Genomic DNA, 22,933 nt, shown 5'->3' on the forward strand with positions numbered 1-22,933 from the left:
TGGGAAATGGAGTAAGCCATTAAAGAGACTCTATAATTTCATCTATGTATCGCTATTTAAATTAAAACATACGTTCGATATAATACTATGAAAAGATTGCCTTGAAGGAGCTTCACAAAAATAACAGCTAGAAAACAATGCCCAAACTGAATCATTCTTCTATTGAAAAGTGAAAGTTAAAAAAAGTGTAGGAAATGCAATTATTGACATATTCACAATTCTTAGGGTGGTATGTGTAATGTTTTACTTAAAGTATAATCACAGTCATATGGAATCCTGGAAACCATGTGTATGAAGGAAGGTTGCATTGTTCAAATTGTTCAAATAACTTCACAAATTTTAATGTTTTATTTTAAAATACCACTCTTGATTTATCCTAATGTTCGTTTTTATTTAATCTTTATTGTATTGTTTTTCCATTTCCATTTAGTCCCTTTACACCCCCCTCCCCGGAGCAATCACGGCCCTGCTGCCCACGTCTCCTGGTCCTTGGTCCTTTGGGCTCCATCCCTGCCCCGCTTCACCTCCGCCTCCACAGCCGCATCCTGCTCCCCGCCTCTGAGTCTCTTTTAACGTCCTGGTGGGGAAAGCTCTCTTTCTTTGCTGTTTAAACATTTTTTATTAACTGCTTCTATTCAATATTAAGAGTTTTATAAAATTTATGTAAAAAGAAGTAAAAAAAAAAACTAGTTTATTTAAAGTAATAAAATAATAGAGACATAGAAATAACTCTAAATAGACCTATTGGCTAAAGAGGAGTGATTTTTCAAATGGAAAGCCATAATGACATAGACTTTTTAGTGAAAAATCACATTTAATGAAAGTGAATTTTGACATTTATGATTCTAATAATCCCTATCTCTTCAACCGTTCTCCTCCCTCTTATTCCTCATCTGCAGTCAGGAGGAAGAAATTAGAAAGTAGGAGGATATGAAAGTTCTGGATTGTTTGTTTGTTTGGTTGTTTAATGCTTTGACAGTCCTGACCTCGGTGGATACTAAATCAGATAGTGTAGATTATTCTAAAGCCAAACATAAACTATTGATTTTTTTTCTTGTTTGTCAGAAAGGGGTAGTTGGTGTCATCTTTAAGTCTGTTTACTCTTGAGTTTCTGGAGTTTCACATATTTTTGTTATTGCTCTTGTTTCTTAATTATTTTTCAACAGTGGTCCAATTCTGTTTGTTTCTGATCCGAAATTTGACATGGAACCATCAGTTGGAAAACTCTCTTCCCATTTTCAGATGCTAATTTATAATTTATAATACTTTATATAATGTCTCTATAGACTATTAATTTGTTTAATGTGCTCATAACTTGCAGGAAACTTTCTTAAATTTCTACCATGATTTCCCTCTAATTTTTGAAAATATTGCCTCAAATCTTTTCTTCAGACTTTATGTCAGAATACCTGTCACAAACTAAGGGTGTGTAAATATTTCTACATTAAATTAGACATATGTTTCATTTGACAATGGAGCCCAAAAGTCCCTGTGGGAATTCAGTCAGTTCCTTGCTAATAATGGAGGTGCCTAACTATTGTTTTTGCACTTCAGGTACTATACAGTTTTCAAATGAATAACTCCTTAAATTTGAATTGTGCAAATTTTTATTCTGCTACTTAAAAGAATTATCTCCCTGCCTCCCACCTCTAAACGATCTAACAGTAACCACTGAGAACAGAGTTATATGGTTTTTGAAGAGGAAGGAACATCTTGTGTTTCCTCACTTTCCAAAAGTTTGCATCTTATGTCTTACTATGGTATATAAGGCTCAATCCAATCTTCCCCAAGCTGTCTTATTTTTTAGTTGAAAATGCATGCTATGTACTTTGCACCACAGCCTCCTCAATTAATTTGAGTCATTCCTTAAATATACCTTAATCAGTTACCACTCCAAGCTATTTTTCTATTTGCTATTCTTTCTTCAAATAACCTTAGGCCAATTTACTCTGAGAAAAACATATCTACCTTTTAAGACCATTTTTAAATATCCTGTGTTATAAAAATTTTTATTCTGTTTAATCCTTGGCATATAAAAGGAATTGTTTCAGTGTAGTATACTAGGAAAAAAAAGTGAAATCTGACTCTCAACTCTGTCAATTAGTGGTCTTTGTGAACTTTTATTAGTCATTTACTGTTTCTGAGCCTTGTACCTTCTACTGCAAAATAGTATTTATGGGCACCTTAGAGTTGAAAGGAATAACTCAGATAAAGTATTCAAATCACATATACAGTTTTGACACATTGTAGACTCATGATATATGTTGATATTAATACTTACATTGATTAATATAGTTATCATCTTCCATGAAGACAAACATAAGAAAAAATATCTCTGTCATTGAAAATAAAGGTCATGAAAAATTTAAAAATAAATTTGTATGCTCCAAAACCAGTTTAAACCCAAAGAACAGACATAATTTGTTTGGCATTCAGTACATATAAGTCCCATTTCTCCAAGGGTGAAAATGCAATAGTTGCCAATGATTACAGACTGCTCAGGATTACTGTAGCATAGAGGTGAGAAGATTATACTATGTTTCAAGGCACATCTTTTTGTTTCATTTATCAGAGACTTCTATCTCTACGTCAGTGACTTGGCTTGTATTTTAAGGGAGTCATTTTGGGAGAATTCTAAAATCGAAACACATGAATACAGTAAAAATATTGTTAACTGTTGTTGATTTACTCCATAAAATAAAACTTAAAATGAAAGTTTTAAGTTACTTAATGATTTAGAATTTACATTTTATACACAAAATGATTCATGGCATATGATAAGGTCATTAACAAGTCATCATGGTTCATTTACTTTTCATTTAGTTTTAATTACTATAGTCTCTTTCCAAATGGAAATATAAAAATATAGTTTTACACATGATTTAATTTGAAATTGCATTATGCCACTCACGCAATAGAAAAATAGCTTATGAAGTCATACTATGTTTACCTCAGATATTATGATTTTTCAGATGAATGAGAAATAGTTGATTGGAAAGACAAACAAGCAAGATCAATAGTCTGATGACCCCGTGGATTAGGATTTTGGAGTATTAATGTTTACTCATTATCTTTCACAGGCTTCTGTTTAGGCAGGTTCCATGAATACCAAGATTACCTGCTTGGAATCTCTGAATAAAGCAAAGAGACTGCTTAAAAAAAATTGAGGGTAAGCATGATAGACTGATGCCCTCTTATTCTAACCATTAATTATCAGAACAAGAAATTAAAAAAAATGTATAGTAAGGAATTCTGTAGCATTTAAAGTCAACATTTTAAATTGGACTCATTACATTGTCCTAAGCATTCACTCCTTGAGTTAGTTACAAAAAAGACCAACTAGAATCATCTGTAGAAATAATTCTTAATTTATAATGCACATTTTCAGTATTCAGATAAAAAGGTTTTATCAGAAGTTTTAAAAAAATATTTGATTTTCCTTAGAAAGACATTGAAAGTATTAAAATTGGTTATCTATTTTGGAAATTTATCAAGTAAAAGAAGTTTATAAATTACATATGGTACAATTGATGTTTTAAAATATCAATTCAAGGTGACAGGAATCCACGGTCTCAGTGATGAATAAAATGTATTGATAACACGTAGATGGAGAGGATTCAGTATCCAATTGGCTTCAATTTAGTTATCAATTCTTTAAAAAAATTACAAATCTTTTTTGGAATCCTATCCCTTTTCTGATTTGTCCTCCTACCATTTATGTGGCTCCAACTAGAGTCCTTTAGCTGGTGGGTTTCTGAAATATCTTATAAGAGGCTCGTTTTCCCCATTTCCACGTCGCCTAGTGTGCGCCCAGCTTATTTCCGTAGCTCCCAGTATTTTTTTTCAGTCACCTGTTTTCTGTCAAACATCCCATTCATCTTCACATCTGCTACATTACGTCATTTTCTGGGGTGCTGGGAAATATCCATAAAAGTAACTCATCGCTTTCTTTCTCCCTATTTTACTTCAAAATGGAGGCAAGAAATTAGTTTGGTTAAGTAAATGAATCCCGACTTTGAAAAACACTTGTCAATTTTCAGTGTCAAATGGATATTCTAGCTTCCTTGTGCCGTGCTGACTCGTGGAAGACAGGTATTTTAACATATATGATCTCGGAAGTCTGAACAGAACCCAAAATTATCTTTAGTAAGTCTAACGAAATGTTTCTTAGCCAACATTGGGGATCTACGCGCACACACAAGAGGCTAACTTAGAAATTCCAATCCATTCCATGATGACTTTTTAAATTTAATTATTCTTTCCTTGGATATTTTGCATAAACTAAGCTTCAACACAGTTTTTTGGTTATTATATAGAAGCTCATTTCTTTTTTAATGAAGTGTGAATTTTGGTAAATCATGCAACAATGGAGCCCTTATTTCCTTACCTATAAAATTAGGTCGTTGCACTGCCTGACGATGGGGAAATGGAAGCTCCCGGAGAGGCTGTGTTGCAGGAGCTCGGGCAAGGAGCCCGAGGTGGCTGGAGGACGTGCCCAGGTGTTCATCGCGTACCTAATAAACAGCTCGGTCACTTAAACTATACTCTCTTCCCTATTGGGTTTATCACTTCAGACATTATAGGCAGATAGCATAAGGTTGAGGGGTAGTAGAGACCCAGGGGACTGATGCATGAAAATGATTTTCTGGTTTTTAGATGCACCACGGAAACCAGAGGGAGTCACAACGCCGCAAGAAGCGGGCACGCGGGGGCAGAGCGGCGGGAGCTCCCCCGGTGACTAGGCCGCGTGCGAGCAGCTGCAGTGAAATCCACGTGCGAGCCCCGCTCCATGGCCGCGAGCTCCACCGAAATGCAAACCACACCCTACACCTGCAACGCTGCTGGTGGAGAACCGCGTCAGGACGGAGAGGGAAGGCCTGCCCAGACATCGGGAAGCGGGAGCACAGCCTCCAGAAAACTACACCGCCGGAAAGCCGAGGCCCGGCGAAAGCAGAAGGGGCCGCAGCTGAGGCCGCGCGCTCACATTTCGACCACCTGCACGCGCCGCCCAGCGCCCGCCAGGCCACCGCCCCGGCAGGTGCTTCTGGGAGAGCCGGGGCACAACCTCCGCAGCTCCCGCCCGTGGGGAAGCAGCAGATCCTGGGGTCCGGCCTTTCTCTTGGGTTCCCGTGGAGCTGCGGCGGAGGCCGGGGGCGACCCGACCCTTGCAACCTGAACTGCAGAGGAGGAAGGTGGGTGCCAGGCTGGGGCCAGGCCTTGAGTGCTGCCCCTATCGGGGGCATGACTTCCCATGTGGTCTTTTGGTTTAGCTCCTATCCCAGGTCTCGGGGGTCCTGCATTAGACTGTAAAGAAAATGGTTTGTTTTTCTAGTGAACATGGCTTTAGACCAGACTTGGCATCCAGATTTTCGGTCAGCATATAGACCCTGCAACCCCATGTCCTAGCAGTGCTGTTTCGCGCGGGAGGGTGTTTTGAATGTTACAGTGGGTTAAAATTACATTCGTGAAATTGGAAGCTCATTCTTGAGATACGTGGCGGGATCTGGGACCTTTGTGAACAGGGATCGTCCGCTTTTGATGATTTCGTCGGAATCCTGCATTGGGCAGTGAGTGAGATGCGGAGGCCTGGGAGCCTGAGATCCCTGGGAGCATCGTTCGTTGAGTGGCTACTACGTGTGCGGCGCTGTTCTGAGTGCGGCCCGGGCACCCACAGGCTTTTGGATGCTCATAACAATGCTTTTTTTCCAGTTAAGGGACGGTCCTAGAACAACAACAACTTTAAAAGACCTAGAGGTCCTCTCTTTGCATATAAAGAACATCTAAAATTATTTGAACTTGATAGCATCACACAATGACTAATGTACACTCATGGGGGGAAAAAGTGTTTTGTTTTGAATTTTAGTACAATCCATTTTTATGCAAAGTTCATAAGAAAGTATACTTTCTTTGGATGGTTATGTCTTTTTAAATGAATTACAGGTTTATTGATGATGGAGACCATTATGTTATGTTTTTAGATGTCAACCTTTTAAACTCTGGATATATTTATGGCAGTAAAACAAACCTTTATTTGACTTGTTCTAAATTCAGTTAATTCTAACTACATGAAATGTTTCTAGAAAAATTACCAAGACACTCACAATCAATTATCCAACCTCCAATGCTATACAAACTGCAACATATGGAATGTTAGCCAAATAAATAAACATCAGTTATATGCTAATTTAATCTTTTTATTTGTTTTTGACTGTCATATTAGTTAACAGTAGGTATTTATGTATGACAAACAACATGAATCAGCCACGGGGTAGTCTTATCAGTAGCTTTGTTACTGGTCTCAATTAATCTGAAAATGAATATATCTTATGTCACAAGGATGCCTTGGGTATGCCAATCAAGCTATGAGCTAGTAGGTAAATGTTTATTCCAGCTGCAGCTACTTGATGGATGTATTATCAACTCAAAACTAGTTCAGGAAAGAAACTGAAAAACATTATCATAAAAAATTAAATATTTTACTTCTCAATACACCATCTGTTCACTATGGAAACTTACAACTGGGCCTGGAAGCAATTAATTTTTTAGGAACACATTCCTTGTTTGGTGGCATAGTAACAACCATAGAACTAACTGCCCTAATATTTAGTCCCTCATTTAAAATGATTTTTTTAAAATTACAATTTCATAATATGCCTCGTCTACCCTAGTAATATTGATATTACTAGGTATGTAATATAATTTAGAACCCAGATGAGCTAGATATTTCCTTGGGAAAACAAATCCTTATCATCACTAGGGGTAAAAAAACTTAATTAAAGAAAAATTAAACCTATTGCTACAGAGAGGTGCTCTCCAATGTTACAGAGTACCTCAAAATTGAACTTGCAACAAGACACCATGAAACTGTCCATTCCCATTTAGTAAATTGTTACTATTACTATCAATGATAGTAATATGAACAGTTATACAGTCATTCATATATCATGTCTGTGGTTTCATATGAACCACACCCTTGTCAAATATTTGTAAGATATGATAATGACTATTATTTTTATTTTATAAATAATAAAACACATTAAAATAATTTAAGGCATTTACCCCAAAGTGCAACAGTGTTCAACAACTTCTAATTAGTAAGGCACTTGTGCCATTTTCAAGGCAATTCTTTGTCTGCTATGAACCAATGGTAGAAGGCCCTATAATGGAGGCTCATCTGTTTGAGGAAAAGGCACAGAAGCTATGTTATGTGACACACAATTAAACCCAGAGTATTGGATGAAACCTAATTGTAAGTGTCACTGAGAAAAATTTGATCTGCTTCCTTCTTCCCCATCCCCAACTTAGGTAAATTTATTCAAGAGTGAAGGAAACACATTTACTGCTACACATTCTATGTATCTGTCATGATTCCTGACATTTTTATCTATCAAATTTAATCTGGAAAAATAAAAGCCTTTAAGATAGATTTAATTTTAATTAAATTAAACATATAAAATATGTACTGGTAGTTTTACTATTTTCAGATAATTGGTATTACAGAGGGGCAAAATTAAAAAAAGAATAAAATGTGATAGTAATTAGCAATAGTAAGCTTGCATTGTGACTTTTTAATACAAACATTAAACTTAAAATTACATCCTACATACAATAAAGTATAGGTTATAATTATACCCTTATACTTATTAAATTATGTATAATAAAGTATACTTAACAAAATAGGCTTTATTTGTATATTTAATATTGAGCATAATTTTTATGAAAAACATTTCATACCAAGATATATTTTGTCATATTCAACTTGCAAAATAAGACAAAGAGCAACTATTTGCAAAAAATGTACTTGGGAGAATTTTTGGTGTTCTCAAAAATATTTCCTTAATCCTATGATTTTTAAATAATCCTGTTTGCAGCACTTACTTTGGAGCACTCTTTATATTTGAGATGTTTTCTTTTTCAAACTTTATCATAACTAATGGTGAGACTTCCATCTTTGTTTAGTTTGTTTGGGTTTAAGTAGTTCTAAGCTTAATTTTAATCAAATTTATCATCTACTGTACTTTTTGGATTATTAGAAAATTTTCTTTGCACATTATTTGAATGGGTATTTTTATTGCAAATTAGTCACTCAATTAGTTAATGAAGTTCTTACTACAAACCATGTGTTTGACACTGTTTAGACTCAGGGATGAAAAACACAAAGTTCTTTAACACATGGAATATATGTTTTATTTGAGTAACAAATAAATACATGAATTATTAAGAAATCCATTGATGAGACAGAGTCAGATAATTATAATTGCTCTGCAAAAGTATGATAATATGATAGAAATTATCTAGGAGTGGTAGGTTCACTGTGTTACCTGGGGGAGGGGTTCAGAAAAGATCTGTTGAGCTTACATTAAAATGATATAAGGAAGTCATGTGAGGCTATGGAGAATAATATTCTGAATACAGAGACTAGCATGTTTAGCAGGTCCTCAGTGTCGTTTCATCAACATTATTTCTTTACAATGTTGATAAGATGTTGCAGGAACTTAATTCATGTGTATCAATTAGTCTTTGTTATAATAGATTTTGTTATATGCCATTTTACCAAAGTTCCAACAACCTATTAATGACATAAAGTGAGGACTTACTGTACAAAAGCCTTGAATGGGAACATAGTCATTGTGTTTGATGGGCAAGATAAGAACAAAAATAAGTGGAGTGTGCAGTTGGGAGAGTTTGTAAGATTAGGCCAGGTTAGATAAAATATGATCAGTTGCCCATAGTAATGAGATTGGATTTTATGTTAATTGAAATAAACATAAAGTTAAACAAAACTTAAACAAAAGTTAAGGAGGTTTTTATAAAGAGAATTTATAGGTTAATTAAAGGGTTTATTTTTTTAAAGAATCACTTTAGCTGATATGTAGGAGAAAAGAACAGTGGTTAAGTATTGTAGCAGGATTCACAACATGATTTTTTTTTATATTTAGAACATTTGAAAAGTAAAGCCAATATGATATAATAATAGATAGATTATATAAAATAAAATAAAAAGAAGAATCAAGGAATATTCTTAGGTTTATTAGAAGAGAAACTCACTGCCTGATATTTCCATTTTGAGTTGAGATGACTTGGTTATGGGTTAAAGGCAGAGACTAATATTTCTGTTTGGCAGAGTTAATTTGGATGTAAGTGTTAGACCTCCAAACAGAGGTGATTTATAGATACTCATATATGAAGAAGATGTCTATAGCTATAAATATGAAATAATATTTTAAAATATTTAAAGTTTTTTAAATTTAAAAGTATGTACATGATGGGAATAAATTATAAAAATGATCTGCAATGGCTGCTAAAATCATTATATGAAAAGTTGGTAGAGAAACTTGATAATGGATGAATAAGATCTGAACCCCCTTGTCTTTTTTAACTGCTTAGACATGGTGTATCTCTTGATTTGAAATGTACAGCAATTGGGCTTCTGGGCAAGATGGTGGAGTAGGTACTCACATCCTCTCATGACTGCGTCAGAATTACAGGTAAACTTCAGAACAACCATCACTGAAAACCACCTGAAAGCTAGCTGAACAGAAGTCATGTAACTAAGGACATATAGAAGCCACATGGACACTGGTAGGAGGGAAGACAACACAGAAATATCTGGTCCTACATTTGTTTAGACACTTGTGTTTAAAAATTGGCAGGAATATCTCACTAATGGAAGTTCTCCTGGAGGAGTGAGGGGCCCAAGCTCTATGCCAGACTCCTCCTGAGCCCAGGGCCCCAGTGCTGGGAAGAGGTGTCCCCACAACTTCTGTCTCTGAAAACCAGCAGGGATTATGGCTTAGTGAAATGGAGGACTTCTGGACTCCCAAGCATTCCTCTTAAAGGGCCCACACACAGACTTAGTTGGTGATGAACTCATTTGGTTTGAGTTACAATGCTTGGGAAGCAGCCTGAAAGGTACCAGGAACATATGGGGAAGAACTGAGTTGTCTTGCATCTGGACAAGGTCTAGAGGGGCAGCTTTCTCCCAGACAGAAGTGTTGGCAGAAACCACTGTTCCTTTGCTGAGCCCTCCTCTTGCTGACATGGGTAGGTGCTATATCTGAATCTTAATCAACCTGTGAATCTTGCTTCTTAGGATTAGATCCTGCCCAGAAGCTCCTCTACTGTAGACGTGGCCAGTCCTCACAACCAACCAAGGACCTGGCTAACATTCTTCACCCTGTCGTGGTGATTCCCTGAGATCTTGAGTCCTTACCCCACCCAAGATACTTGCAGTGGCTTTTCAATACAAATGATCTGTCTTGGCTCATGCTGTGGACTTTCCTAAAATCTCAGAAAGGTTTACAAACCCCAGACAAGCAGTATCTGGCCTAGGCATGCCCGTACCTCTTGCTAAGCAGCCCTAACTTCAGTGGCAACTGGCCTCAATTTTGCAGCTTACCCTGTCCTAGACACCTCCAAGCTCAGCACAAGTAGCAAACACTTTTAGAGCACTTTGAAGCTCATTCCAGTGATCCCAGATAGGGCACAGGCAGTAGATGACTTTGGCTTTCACCTCCCAAGAGGCCTCAAAACTAGTATACCCTGTGGCCAGCTTCAGACCACACTGGAGAAGCACCTCCATGAATGGCACACTCAAGGGCAGACTCAGCAGGCATCAGAGCCCCACGAAAGTGAGTCTTGCTTCTTAGGGCTAGCCCCTGCTTGATAGCTTCTCTACTGTATTCATGGCCAGACTTCATAACCAATTAGCCTGAGAATCAGTTCCTCCCATTGACATGCCAACAGTAATCGAGGCTCAACTACAGTAGGAAAGCACATACAACACATGCAAGGGACACAGCTGGAGCATCTGGCTCAGTTTGTCAGGGAGACTGCACCACTGGGTCACCCAGGACACCAACTACATAAAGTCACTCTACCAAGACTTGGAGACATAGGAGCTCTACCTAATACAGACACAACACAGAAAGGTAGCCAAGATGAGGAGGCAAAGAAGTGTGTCTCAAATGAAAGAACAGAACAAAACTCCAGGAAAAGAACTCCACAAAATGGAGACAAGCAATCTACCAGATACAGAGTTCAAAACACTGGTTATAAAGATGCTTAATGATCCAGTGAGAACTTAAAAGAAGAAGTATGAAACATAAAAATAGAAATAGAAAACATAAAAATAACCAGTCAGAAATGAAAAAATATAGTAATTGGAATGAAGAATATGTTAGAGGGAATCTACAGTAGATTCGATGAAGCAGAGGATCAAATCATATAGAAGATAAGGTAACAGAAAATACCCAATCTGAGCAGAAAAAAAAAAGGAATTTAAAAAATGATGATATTTTCAGGGGCCTCTGGGACAACATCAAGTATACCAACATTCATGTCTTAGGAGGACCAGAAGGTGAAGAGAGAGAAAAAGGAATTGAAAACCTATTTGAAGAAATAATGACAGAAAACTTCCCTAATCTGGTGAAGGAAATAGACATATAAACCCAGGAAAAGCAGAGAGTATCAAACAAGATGAACCTAAAGAGGCTCTCACCAAGACACATCATAATTAAAATGCCAAAAGTTAGAGACAGGGAATTGTAAAAGCAGCAAGAGAAGGAGGTTAGTTACATTCAAGGGAGCTTCTGTAAGACTTGGGCTGATTTCTTAACAGAAACTTTGCAGGCCAGAAGGTATCTATACAAAATATTCAGAGTGATGAAAAATAAAGACCTACAACCAAGATTACTCTACCCAGCAAAGCTATCATGTAGAATCAAAGGACAGATAAAGAACTTACTGGGTGGAATGAAGGAACTAAATGAGTTCATTAACACCACACCCAGTATTATAAGAAATGTTAAAAAGATTTCTTGAAGAAGAAGAAGAAGGTCAAGTAATAAAATGGCAAAGAATAGACACCTATCAAAAATTACTTTAGATGTAAGTGGATTAAATATTCCTATAAAAACACATAGGTTAACTAAATAGATAAGAAAACAAGACCCATACATATGATGTCTCCAGGAGACTCACTTTAGTTGAAAGACACACAGTACTGAAAATAAATGGATAAAAAATATATATTCCCTGAAAATGGAAACTGAAAAAAAAAAAAAAAAGCTAGGGTAGCTATACTTAAACCAGACAGAATAGACTTTAAACCAAAGGCTATAACAAGTGACAAAGACTCAGCATTTCCACTTCTGGGTAATTATCCAAAGAAACTCAAAACACTAATTTGAAAAGACATGCATTTTTTGTTAATTACAACCTTATTTGCAATGGACAAGATATGGAAGCAACTAAGTGTTCATCATAGATGGGCAAAGAAGTGGTACACATATGCAATAGAAAGTGACTGAACCATAAAAAAAGAATGAAACCTTGCCATCTGCAACAGTGTGGATGAACCTAGAGGGTACTATGCTAAGTGAAATATTTCAGACAGTGACAGACAAGTGCCGTATGATCTCACTTATACGTGGAATCTAAAAACCAAAATATATGGGACAAAATAGGAACAAACTCATAGATACAGAGAACATTTTGATTGTTGCCAGATGGAAGGGATTTTAGGGGAATGCGTTCCCCTAAAAACAGGAAGGGGATTAAGCAGTACAAATTGATAGTTAGAAAATAGTCCTAGGGATGTAAACTATAGATGAGGAAATTAGTCCATAGGAATGTAGTAACTGTGTATGGTATCAGATGGGTACTAGATTTATCAGGGTGATCACTTTGTAACATATATAAATATCTAATCACTCTGAAACTCACACAATATTGTGTGTTCAACTGTAATTGAAAAAATTTTTAAATACTTATATAAATAAATGAAGAAATGCACGGCAACTGAAAATAAATGGCACTACTTATCAAGTACCCCTGTCTAAATATTTGACATGAATCTCATCATATCCCCAGGCCCAATTAAGTTTACAGGAAGCAATGAGGTTGAGTGCATGTTGACACCGTGGTGACACCATTAGCCAAGTGGAAGATGCTGGAAATACTACAGGACTAAGGACTCGTTTCCTGGAGAAGTTAAGTGGGGGCAGCTGGGGAGAGGGGAAGGAGAGAGATCTGTTCTAGATTAAAAGGATAAACTATGAAAAATTCAGTCTATGGAGTTTATTAGGATCCTGATTTAAATGCAGCAACTGTAAAAAGACAGCTATTGAATTGGGACAATCTAAGAGATTTTAATACTGCCTTGATATTAAAAAATAGCTTTTATGGCTATGCTTTAGAAACAACCTCTGGATTATTTAAAGGGGAAATGATATATACCTGGTATAAAAATTGTTCATTTGAGGACGGGAGGATAATAGTGATTATAAATGACCCAAGAATGATCACACGTTGGTTACTGTGCATCTGCATTAAAAAAAAAAAAGTTAATGAATATTTTATATATGTTTGAAAATTCCCATGATAAACATGTACATATATACATCTGAGTGGACTATATGGGAACATTATGATCATAGTGTACAGCCAGATGGTACTTGGAATAAGGAGATAAAGAGCAAACAAAATGTAGAGATTTTTGAGAATATAGTGTGCAGGTTTGATAAGGACAGAATTAGAATTCCAGAGGACTTGTTGAAAGAGAGTGGTAAGGTGGCGAGGGTGGGAGGCAGGATCACATAAAGAGATGTATTGAGCAATATGGGGATAGCTGTCCCTCGAAATTTGAGTCGCCTGAGAGGATTATGCTTCTGGTGGTGAATGAACTGAAAGGAAAGAAAGGTGTGATGGGATTGAGCCAATCTTTTCTAAGATGAGAGAAATGGCTAAATATAGTTGAGATGGCTTTTGATAAAATAATATTAAGTCAGAAATGAAAAAAAGTTGTTCTTAGGAAGCTGTTCAGTTTTGCAGGGTTGTTTCTTTTCAAATTGAAAATCAGAGTAAATTTTGGTTTCTGTATTCTTTACGGCATTATACTACTGCTCTCAGCAGAGCATTTTGTTTATCTGAAACATATAATTGTTTATTGTCTCTCTGTTTCTTTTTTCCTTTTTCTTATTCATTTCTGTTTATTGTATTTCACAACACTGATCCTTGCTTACTTATTGCTTTGCCTCATTTGTCTTATTTTCAGCAAGATTTTTATCACAGTAGACACTGTTATAAACACTGAGTCTATGCAATTGAAATACAATCAAATAACACAGTCCTCCTATGCTCTTAACTCAGGAGATGTGTTTGATACTCAGCGTAGAGAGGGACAAAGTGCACGATGTAGACCAGTGATTGTGGGAGGCAGATGTTTTCTAACCTTTTTTGGGAAGGGGTCCAGATAAATCTGTGCTTTTCATATAAAAATTATAGCTGTATAAATCTGTATGTTTACTTATATACCACATAATTGCCTCTCAAAAAATCTTTAGGCAACTTCCAACAGTCTTTCTTGTATAACAGTATAAAAGTGAAATTTGGATCCAATAGTACATGATTATTAAATGTGGCTAAATATTTAGCTCTAAACTATACCATGTTGAGTTCAAATAAAATATATTCTATTTTATTGGTTTACTTAGAGATAATGACTTTAGTAAGTCTAACTCATTTTAAAATGTCGTGCTTTGGTAGATATTTTAAAATCATTCCCTAATATCTCTTAAACTACATATTGAAATTCTATAGCAAATAATTTTAAATATTTAAAAGTACAGTGAGAATTTTTTTAAGTGTTAATATGACAATACAGATATATATTAATTTCAGAGTAAAATCAATAGCCTGTGGACACTTAATATGCCCTAAAATTTTAATTTCTTAAAATCTTATGAGGATAATAAATAATTATTTAAAGATTGTTTCTAGTATTTTTATATGCAGTTTCTTTTATCTGAATGTATATTTTTTTTGTCTGTAGTCCATGGGTATTTATTCATATTATAGTTCAGATGCAAAAACAGGTCAGATGGTTGACATATTTATTCATAAAATGCCCTACATTTTGACAGCAGAAGCTATCAATGAATACATGAAGTAACAGACTTCATTTTTCTATCATTTTATATAGTAGAAATCATTTAGTGAATTATTCAGGTTACTTCTTCTTAACAGTTTCTCTATCAAATTTTATTTAGAATGTTTGCACATATATTTCCAGGATGAATTATTTCATTTTTGTGGGATTTTGCTGGATGACCTTACAGAACACATTCCCAGTTTTGGAATAGACCTTGAGAAGTCATACATAGGTCAAATGGACTCTTAAAACACTAAGTGGAGCTACGTATAAGTGAAAAAATAGATCAGTTAAAGTATCTGAACACTTCTTGCTCCAGCCACAGAGATTGGATTTAAAAACATTTTTTTTCTTGAGATGGGGCCTCTAGAAAAGTTCTGTGTCCAACCCATGTGTTCTGGATAGCTTGAAATTTGACCCTAGAGTTGAACCAAAATTAAAATATCTGAGTTTCACAAACAAGTTGGATTTGTTAACCTTTCCAGTTAGACGATGGAAGCAGAAAGCTTATCCTGATACCAGCTAAACTGTGGCTGGTTTTATTCCAAGTGCCTTACATGAATTTGACCCTTGACATACATAATAGTATTGGGCATTTGCTAGAGGTGCATATTTATTTTTCTTTTTTTCTAGCTTTTTATTTGAAAATTATTTATCTTATTATTATTATCTTATTATTTATCTTATAAAAGCATTGCAAAAATATGAATAGTGCAAAGACATCCGTATACCCTTTACTCAGATTTATCTGTTGATTTCATTTTATCTCATTTGTAAAGATATAACTTTTAATAAAACTTTCCCAAAGACTTGGGAAGAATAAAACTGTAATAGTAAATGCGTAACATTTAACTGCTAATGCTAGAAATAGCTATTCTTAAAGTGCAGTTGCTCAGATCTAGCCTCTCTGTTCATTGCAGAGCCTTTTCACTGCTTTACTTTTTGCTACCCCCCATGCGGGGATCAGTAAGCCGTGCTTAGAGCATTGCCAGCCTCCTTTCTAACCTCACCTGATCCAGTGTTTTCCCATCAGGAGAGAGGGAGCTTCTGCCCATGAAGAAGAGCCAGACCTTCAGGGAAGTATGATAACAAATTTTCCTATGTGTGGCTTCTTTAGTCCTGAATAAAGAAAAAATCAGGCCTATGTGTCCAGATGTATTTTTCTTAACGTACCATTACAAAAGAATTGCACAATAATCATTAGGATCTCTGCTAAGAGAAGAATCCGTCACATCTTTCCAGCAGTTACTCTTTACACTCAAGTCAGTCAGTCATTCTCCCATCCCTTCCCTCCTTCCCCCATCTCCAGCAGTGGATTCAGTTTATCCCCTAATAAAGCTCCCCTTCACCCTTAGTATGTGGCTTTAAATGTATGTTTCTCCTTGAATCCTTCCCTCATATCTTATTAATACTTTATTTTTTGAACGATCTTATTTATTTATTTTTACAGAGGGGGGAAGGGAGGAAGAAAGAGAGGGAGAGAACCAGAGATGTGTGGTTGCCTCTCGCTGGCCCGCAAATGGGGACCTAGCTCACACCCCAGGCATGTGCCCTGACTGGGAATCGAACCAGCGACCTTTTGGTTCACAGGCTGGCACTCATTCCACTGAGCTGCATCATTCTTTAATAAATATTATTACTTACATATTATTAAATAATAAATATTATTAATAGTTATTATTATACTTTAATAAGTATATTTTAATAAGAAATAAGTATTGTGTTTTGCTTTTTAAATAGGTTGATTATATCTAAGAACATATTTCTTTCTGTTCTGTTAATGAAAGTTAAATTCTTCAAATCTAATGCCCACATCATAATCATATTTTATTGTGTACATTTTAGGAATTAATTAAAATATTTTCTTTAATACTCTTTCAATCACATTAAACCACATACTTCTAAAAGCTTATGTTGTTACCCTGTATTTAACCAATAATTGTGGAATAAAAAGAAATATTTTAGAGTCAGTGGTGAACTTTTTGAAACTTAGACAAATAGGGAGTCATTTTAGGGGATAAATGTGGAGATATTTGCATGCAATTATTTTACATAAGTGACCTCCTTTTGCTACTTACTTACAAACACAATCCAGGTACTATTAATTTACCTCATGAAGTTCTGTTTCCTGGTGTCCTTAGCTTCTTATCAGTTTCTATAGAGATTTCCCATAGAATTTTATCCTGATTCCTCCTCCCCCAACCTATTTCACTATTCCTTTTATTAATATTTTTATAACATGAGATTTAGGCATGAAAGCCATTCAATTTTTCACCACATAAACTGCAAAAGGAAGCTTATTAGAGCATTATAACAAATGAAAACGGGTTGTTAGTGACTTATTTTATTTTTTTGTCTTTTGTTTTTATTTTTTATTTTTCTTTATTTTTTAATTAATTTATTTATTTTAATTTATTTTTTCAAATATATTTGTCTCTGCCTACCCCCCACCACTTTACCTTGCCCCCTCCCACCTTCCCTCCCTCAGCTCTTCCCCTTTGGTTTTGTCCATGAGTCCTTGCTATATGTTCCTTGACTTTCCCCTTCCCTTCCTTTTCCCGCCCCCCCCCCCCTTCCTTCTTGTCTCTGTTGATTTCTTTTCCTTTCAGTGTTGCTGGTCTTATTTTCCTTGCATCTTTGTATTGCTGGTTAGGTTCCACTTATAGGTGAGATCATACGGTATTTGTCTTTCGCCCCCTGGCTTATTTCGCTTAGCATAATGCTCTCCAGCTCCATCCATGCTATTGCGAAGTTTAGTAGTTCTTTTTTTCTTTCTGCTGCGTAGTATTTCACTGTGTAAATGGACCATAGTTTTTTGATCCAATCATCTACTGATGGGCATTTAGGTTGCTTCCAACACTTGGCTATTGTAAATTGTGCTGCTATGAACATTGGGGTACATAGGTTCTTTTGTATAGGGGTTTTGGTATTCTTAGGGTATAGTCCCAGAAGGGGAATCACTGGATCAAAAGGCAGTTCCATTTTCAGCTTTTTGAGGCAATTCCACACTGCTTTCCATAGTGGCTGCACCAGTCTGCATTCCCACCAACAATGTACTAGGGTTTACTATTCTCTACAGTCTCGCCAGCACCTGCTGTTTGTTGATCTGTTTATGATGGCCATTCTGACCGGTGTGAGCTGGTACCTCACGGTGGTTTTGATCTGCATTTCTCTGATGGCTAGTGATGCTGAGCATCCTTTCAAATGCCTCTGGGCTCTCTGTAACTCCTCCTTGGAAAAGCGTCTGCCCAGGTCCTTTGCCCTTTTTTGATTGGATCATTTGTCTTCTTGGAGGGGAGTCCAGTGAGTTCTTTATATATCTTGGAGATCAAACCTCTACCTGATGTATCATTAGCAAATATATTTTGCCATAGGGTTGGCTCCCTTTTCATTTTGCTGATGTTTTCTTTAGCCGTGCAGAAGCTTCTTATTTTGATGAGGTCCCACATGTTTATTCTTTCCTTTATGTTCCTTGCTTTAGGAGACATATCAGTGAAAAAATTGCTGCCTGGGATATCTGAGAGTTTCCTGCCAATGTTCTCCTCTAGGACTTTGATGGTGTTGCGACTTATATTTAAGTCTTTGCTCCATCTTGAGTTTATTTTTGTGTATGGTGTCAGCTGATGATCCAATTTCAATTTTTTGCATGTAGCCGTCCAGCTCTCCCAACACCATTTGTTGAAGAGGCTGTTATTGCTCCATTTTATGCTTCTGCCCCCTTTGTCAAATATTAGATGTTCATAGAGACCTGGGCTTATTTCTGGGTTTTCTATTCTGTTCCACTGGTCTATGGGTCTGTTCTTGTGCCAGTACCAGATTGTTTGAGTATAGTGGCTTTGTAGTAGAGTTTGATGTCCGGTATTGTGATCCCTCCTACTTTGTTTTTCTTTCTTAAAATTGCTGCGGCTATTCAGGGTCGTTTATGGTTCCATATAAATTTTTGAAATATCTGTTCTATTTCTGTGAAATACGTCATTGGTATCTTAATAGGGATTGCGTTGAATCTATAAATTGCTTTGGGTAGTATGGACATTTTGAGGATATTCTTCCAATCCATGAGCACGGTATATGCTTCCATTTATTTGTGTCTTCCTTAATTTCTTTTTTCAATGTTGTATAGTTTTCTGCATACAGGTCTTTTACGTCTTTGGTTAAATTTATTCCTAGGGACTTTATTTTTCTTCTTGCTATATCGAGTGGTATTTTTTTTCAGATTTCTTTTTCTTCTATCGCATTGCTGGTGTACAAAAATGCCTTTGATTTCTGAATGTTGACTTTGTATCCTGCTGTTTTGCCAAATTCACTTATTAGATTGAGGAGTATTTTGGTAGAGTCTACAGGGTTGTCTACGTACACTATCATGTCATCTGCAAACAATGATAGCTTTACTTCCTCCTTTCCTATTTGGATGCCTTTTATCTCTTTCTCTTGTCTGACCGCTGTGGCTAGGACTTCCAATACGATGTTGAAAAGAAGCGGTGAGAGCGGGCATCCTTGTCGTTTTCCCGATCTTAGTGGGAAAGCTTTCAGGTTTTGCCCATTGTGTATGATATTGGCTGTAGGTTTTTCATATATGACCTTTATTATGTTGAAGAATGCACCATTTATTCCCATTTTGCTAAGTGTTTTGATCATAAATGGGTGCTGTACCTTATTGAATGCTTTTTCTGAGTCTTTCGAGATGATCATGTGGTTTTTGTCTTGTCTTTTATTTATGTGATGTATCACGTTTACTGATTTGCGTATATTGAACCATCCCTGCATGCCTGGGATGAATCCCACATGATCGTGGTGGATAATCTTTTGAATGTAATGCTGGATACAGTTTGCCAATATTTTTTTGAGGATTTTAGCATCTATATTCATCAGCGAAATTGGCCTGTAGTTTTCTTTGTAGGGTCCTTATCTGGTTTTGGGATCAGGGTGATGCTGGCCTCATAGAAAGGGTCTGGAAGGCTTCCCTCCTCTTGTTTTTTGGAATGGTCTGAGAAGGACAGGGGTTAGCTCTTCCTTAAATGATTTGTAAAATTCTCCTGTGAAACCGTCCGGCCCTGGGGTTTTGTGTGCTGGGAGTTTCTTGATTACTGCTTCAATTTCCCCAGCTGTTATCGGTCTGTTCAAGCTTGCTCCTTCTTATTCATTCAGTTTTGGAAGGTTATACTTTTCTAGAAGTTTGTCCATTTCATTGAACTTTTCAAATTCCTTAGCATACAATTGTTCATAGTAGTTTCTGTCGATCCTTTGTATTTCTGTGATATCAGTTGTTATTTCTCCTCTTTCATTTCTGATATTATTAATTTGGGTTCTTTCCCTTTTTGTCTTGATGCTTAAAGACTTGTCAATTTTATTTATCTTTTCAAAGAACCAGCTTCTGGATTGGTTGATCCTTTGAATTGTTCTTTTCATCTCTATGTCATTCAGTTCTGCTCTAATCTTGACTATTTCCTTCCTTCTCCTTGCTCTGGGATTTATTTGTTGTTGGTTCTCCACTTACTGAAGTTGTAGTGTTAGGTCTTTTATTTGAAATGTTTCTATCTTTTTAAGGTAAGCCTGTATTGCTATGACCTTCCCTCTCAGGACCGCCTTTGCTGTGTCCCATAGGTTTTGGACAGTTGTCTGTTCATTTTCATTTGTTTCCAGAAATTTTTTGATTTCTTATCTCATTATTAACCCATTCATTGTTTAAGAGTCTACTGGTCAGTCTCCATGAGTGTGCACGTTTTTGAAGTTTCTCTTTGAGGTTGATTTCCAGTTTCAAGCCCTTGTGGTCTGAGAAAATGTTTGGTATGATTTCAGTTTTCCTGAATTTGCTGAGGTTTGCTTTGTGTCCTATCATGTGGTCTATCTTTGAAAAACTGCCATGAGCATTTGAAAAGAATGTGTATTTTTCTTCTTTGGGATGTAAGGTTCTATGTATGTCAGTTAAGTCTATTTGATTCAGCTGGACAATATGTTTGTTAATGTTTTGTTTGAAAGATCTGTCCATTTTTGACAGTGGGGTGTTGAAATATAGCAGTGTGTTGCTGTCTATATCTTTTTTGAAGTAGTCCAACAATTTCCTTATATACTTGGGGGCTCCTCTATTGGGAGCATATAAGTTTACAACGTTTATGTCTTCTTGATAGATTCTTCCTTCAAGTATTATAAAGTGCCCCTCAGGGTCTCTTTTTATGGCCTTTGTTTTGAAATCTACTTTGTCTGATACAAGTATGGCAACCCCGGCCTTTTTCTCTTGCCCATTTGCTTGGAATATTTTTTTCCATCCCTTTATTCAAACTGTGTAGGTCTTTGGCTCTGAGGTGGGTCTCTTGTAGGCAGCATATGTGTGGGTCATGTTTTCGTATCCATTCAGCTACCCTGTGTCTCTTGATTGGGGCATTTAGTCCATTTACATTGAGAGTTATTACTGATAGAAACTTACTCATTTTTTCTCTTCGTACCTGTGTTTTTCTCTTTCTCACTCTTTTCCTTCATCTTCTTAAACCAGTCCCTTTAGCATATCTTGTAGTGCTGGTTTGGTAGAGATGTATTCTTTTAGCCTTCTCTTGTCTGGGAAACTCTGTATTTCCCATTCTATTTTAATGGAGAGCCTTGCTGGGTAGAGCAGCCTTGGTTGTAGGCCCTTGCTTTCATGTCTTGGAATATTTGTTGCCACTCCCTTCTGGCTTGTAGTGTTTCCGTTGAGAAGTCAGCTCCTGGGTGTATCGGGGCCCCTTGTATGTTACTTTCTCCTTCTCTCTTACTGACTTGAGGATTCTCTCTTTGTCTTTGATAGTTGCCATTGTAATGATGATGTGTCTTGGAGTGGACCTCCTTGAGTCCCTCTTGAGTGGGGTCCTCTGTGCCTCCTGGATCCATGAGAGCCTTTCTCTCCTCAAATTAGGGAAAATTTCCATCATTACTTTTTCGAGGAGGTTCTCTATCCCTTGCTCCTCTTCTTCTCCTTCTGGTATCCCCATTATACGGGTATTAATGCATTTCTGATTTTCCTGCATTTCCCCAAATGCCTCTTCAGTCTTTTTGAGCTGTTTTTCCATTTCTTGCTCTTTCTGGGAGCTTCTTTCTACCTCATCCTCCATCTCACTGATTCGATCCTCGGCTTCATCCAGCCTGCTTTGGATTCCTTCTACTGTGTTCTTCAATTCAGAAATGGTATTCTGCATATCCTCTTGTGTCTTCTTGATAGTTTCTATGTCCTTTTCCAGGGTGATATAGTTTGCTGTGAGATCCTGATAGTTTCTCTGCAGTTTCTCATAGTTCTCTTTGAGCTGGCTGAGCTCATTGAGCTTCCTTAGAACCATTGTTTTGAATTGAATATCTGATAGTTCCCTTGCCTCTATTTCATTTATCTCTCTCTGTGGGGAGTCCTCTTTCCCACTCATTTGGGGGAAACTTCTTTTTCTTCCCATTTTTGTGAGAGTCTGTTAAATAATTTACTTATTTTTTTATATATTTTTGCTTCTGCTTCAATTTGGCTGTCTAGATTTCCTGACTTTTGGGATTAAACTTCTATGGTTGTAGGTGGGTCTTTTTATTCATTTCTTTATTTATTTTTCCCTTTACTTTTCTTTCTGGGCCTGCTTCTGATGATGTCAGTTGTTGACTCTATATGACCTAGGTTGTTTGTTTGAGCTATCCAGGAGTCTACTGTCTGTGTCTGACTCCTGCTTGGGGCAGCTCTGTGACGCCTTCGGTCAGGGCTGAACTATTTTTTGGGATGGATCTGCACTCTCACACCGGCTCCTTGAGCGAGCTTCCTGGCACAGCAGGATCCTCCGCCTGCCTGGGCTCACGCGTGCTTTCCCCAGACCAAGGGGCTTATTCGCGACCTCGCATACTTGTCTGGCCCCCCTGGCCGGCGAGCTCCCTGGCACTGGTCAGTTTAGGGTCTCCTATTGTGTATTTTCCCTGCTTTTGGCTCTTTGGGTGCGTTGCTTGCCCTCTCCAAATGTGGACTACGGAAATTCGAGGAAGTCAGCTCCAGGCCTCTCTGGTTAATCC

Source organism: Pteronotus mesoamericanus, unplaced genomic scaffold (genome assembly GCF_021234165.1).
Source record: "Pteronotus mesoamericanus isolate MK-2021 breed Mesoamerican mustached bat unplaced genomic scaffold, CSHL_Meso_final scaffold_85, whole genome shotgun sequence".
In the NCBI taxonomy this organism is placed as follows: Eukaryota; Metazoa; Chordata; class Mammalia; order Chiroptera; family Mormoopidae; genus Pteronotus; species Pteronotus mesoamericanus.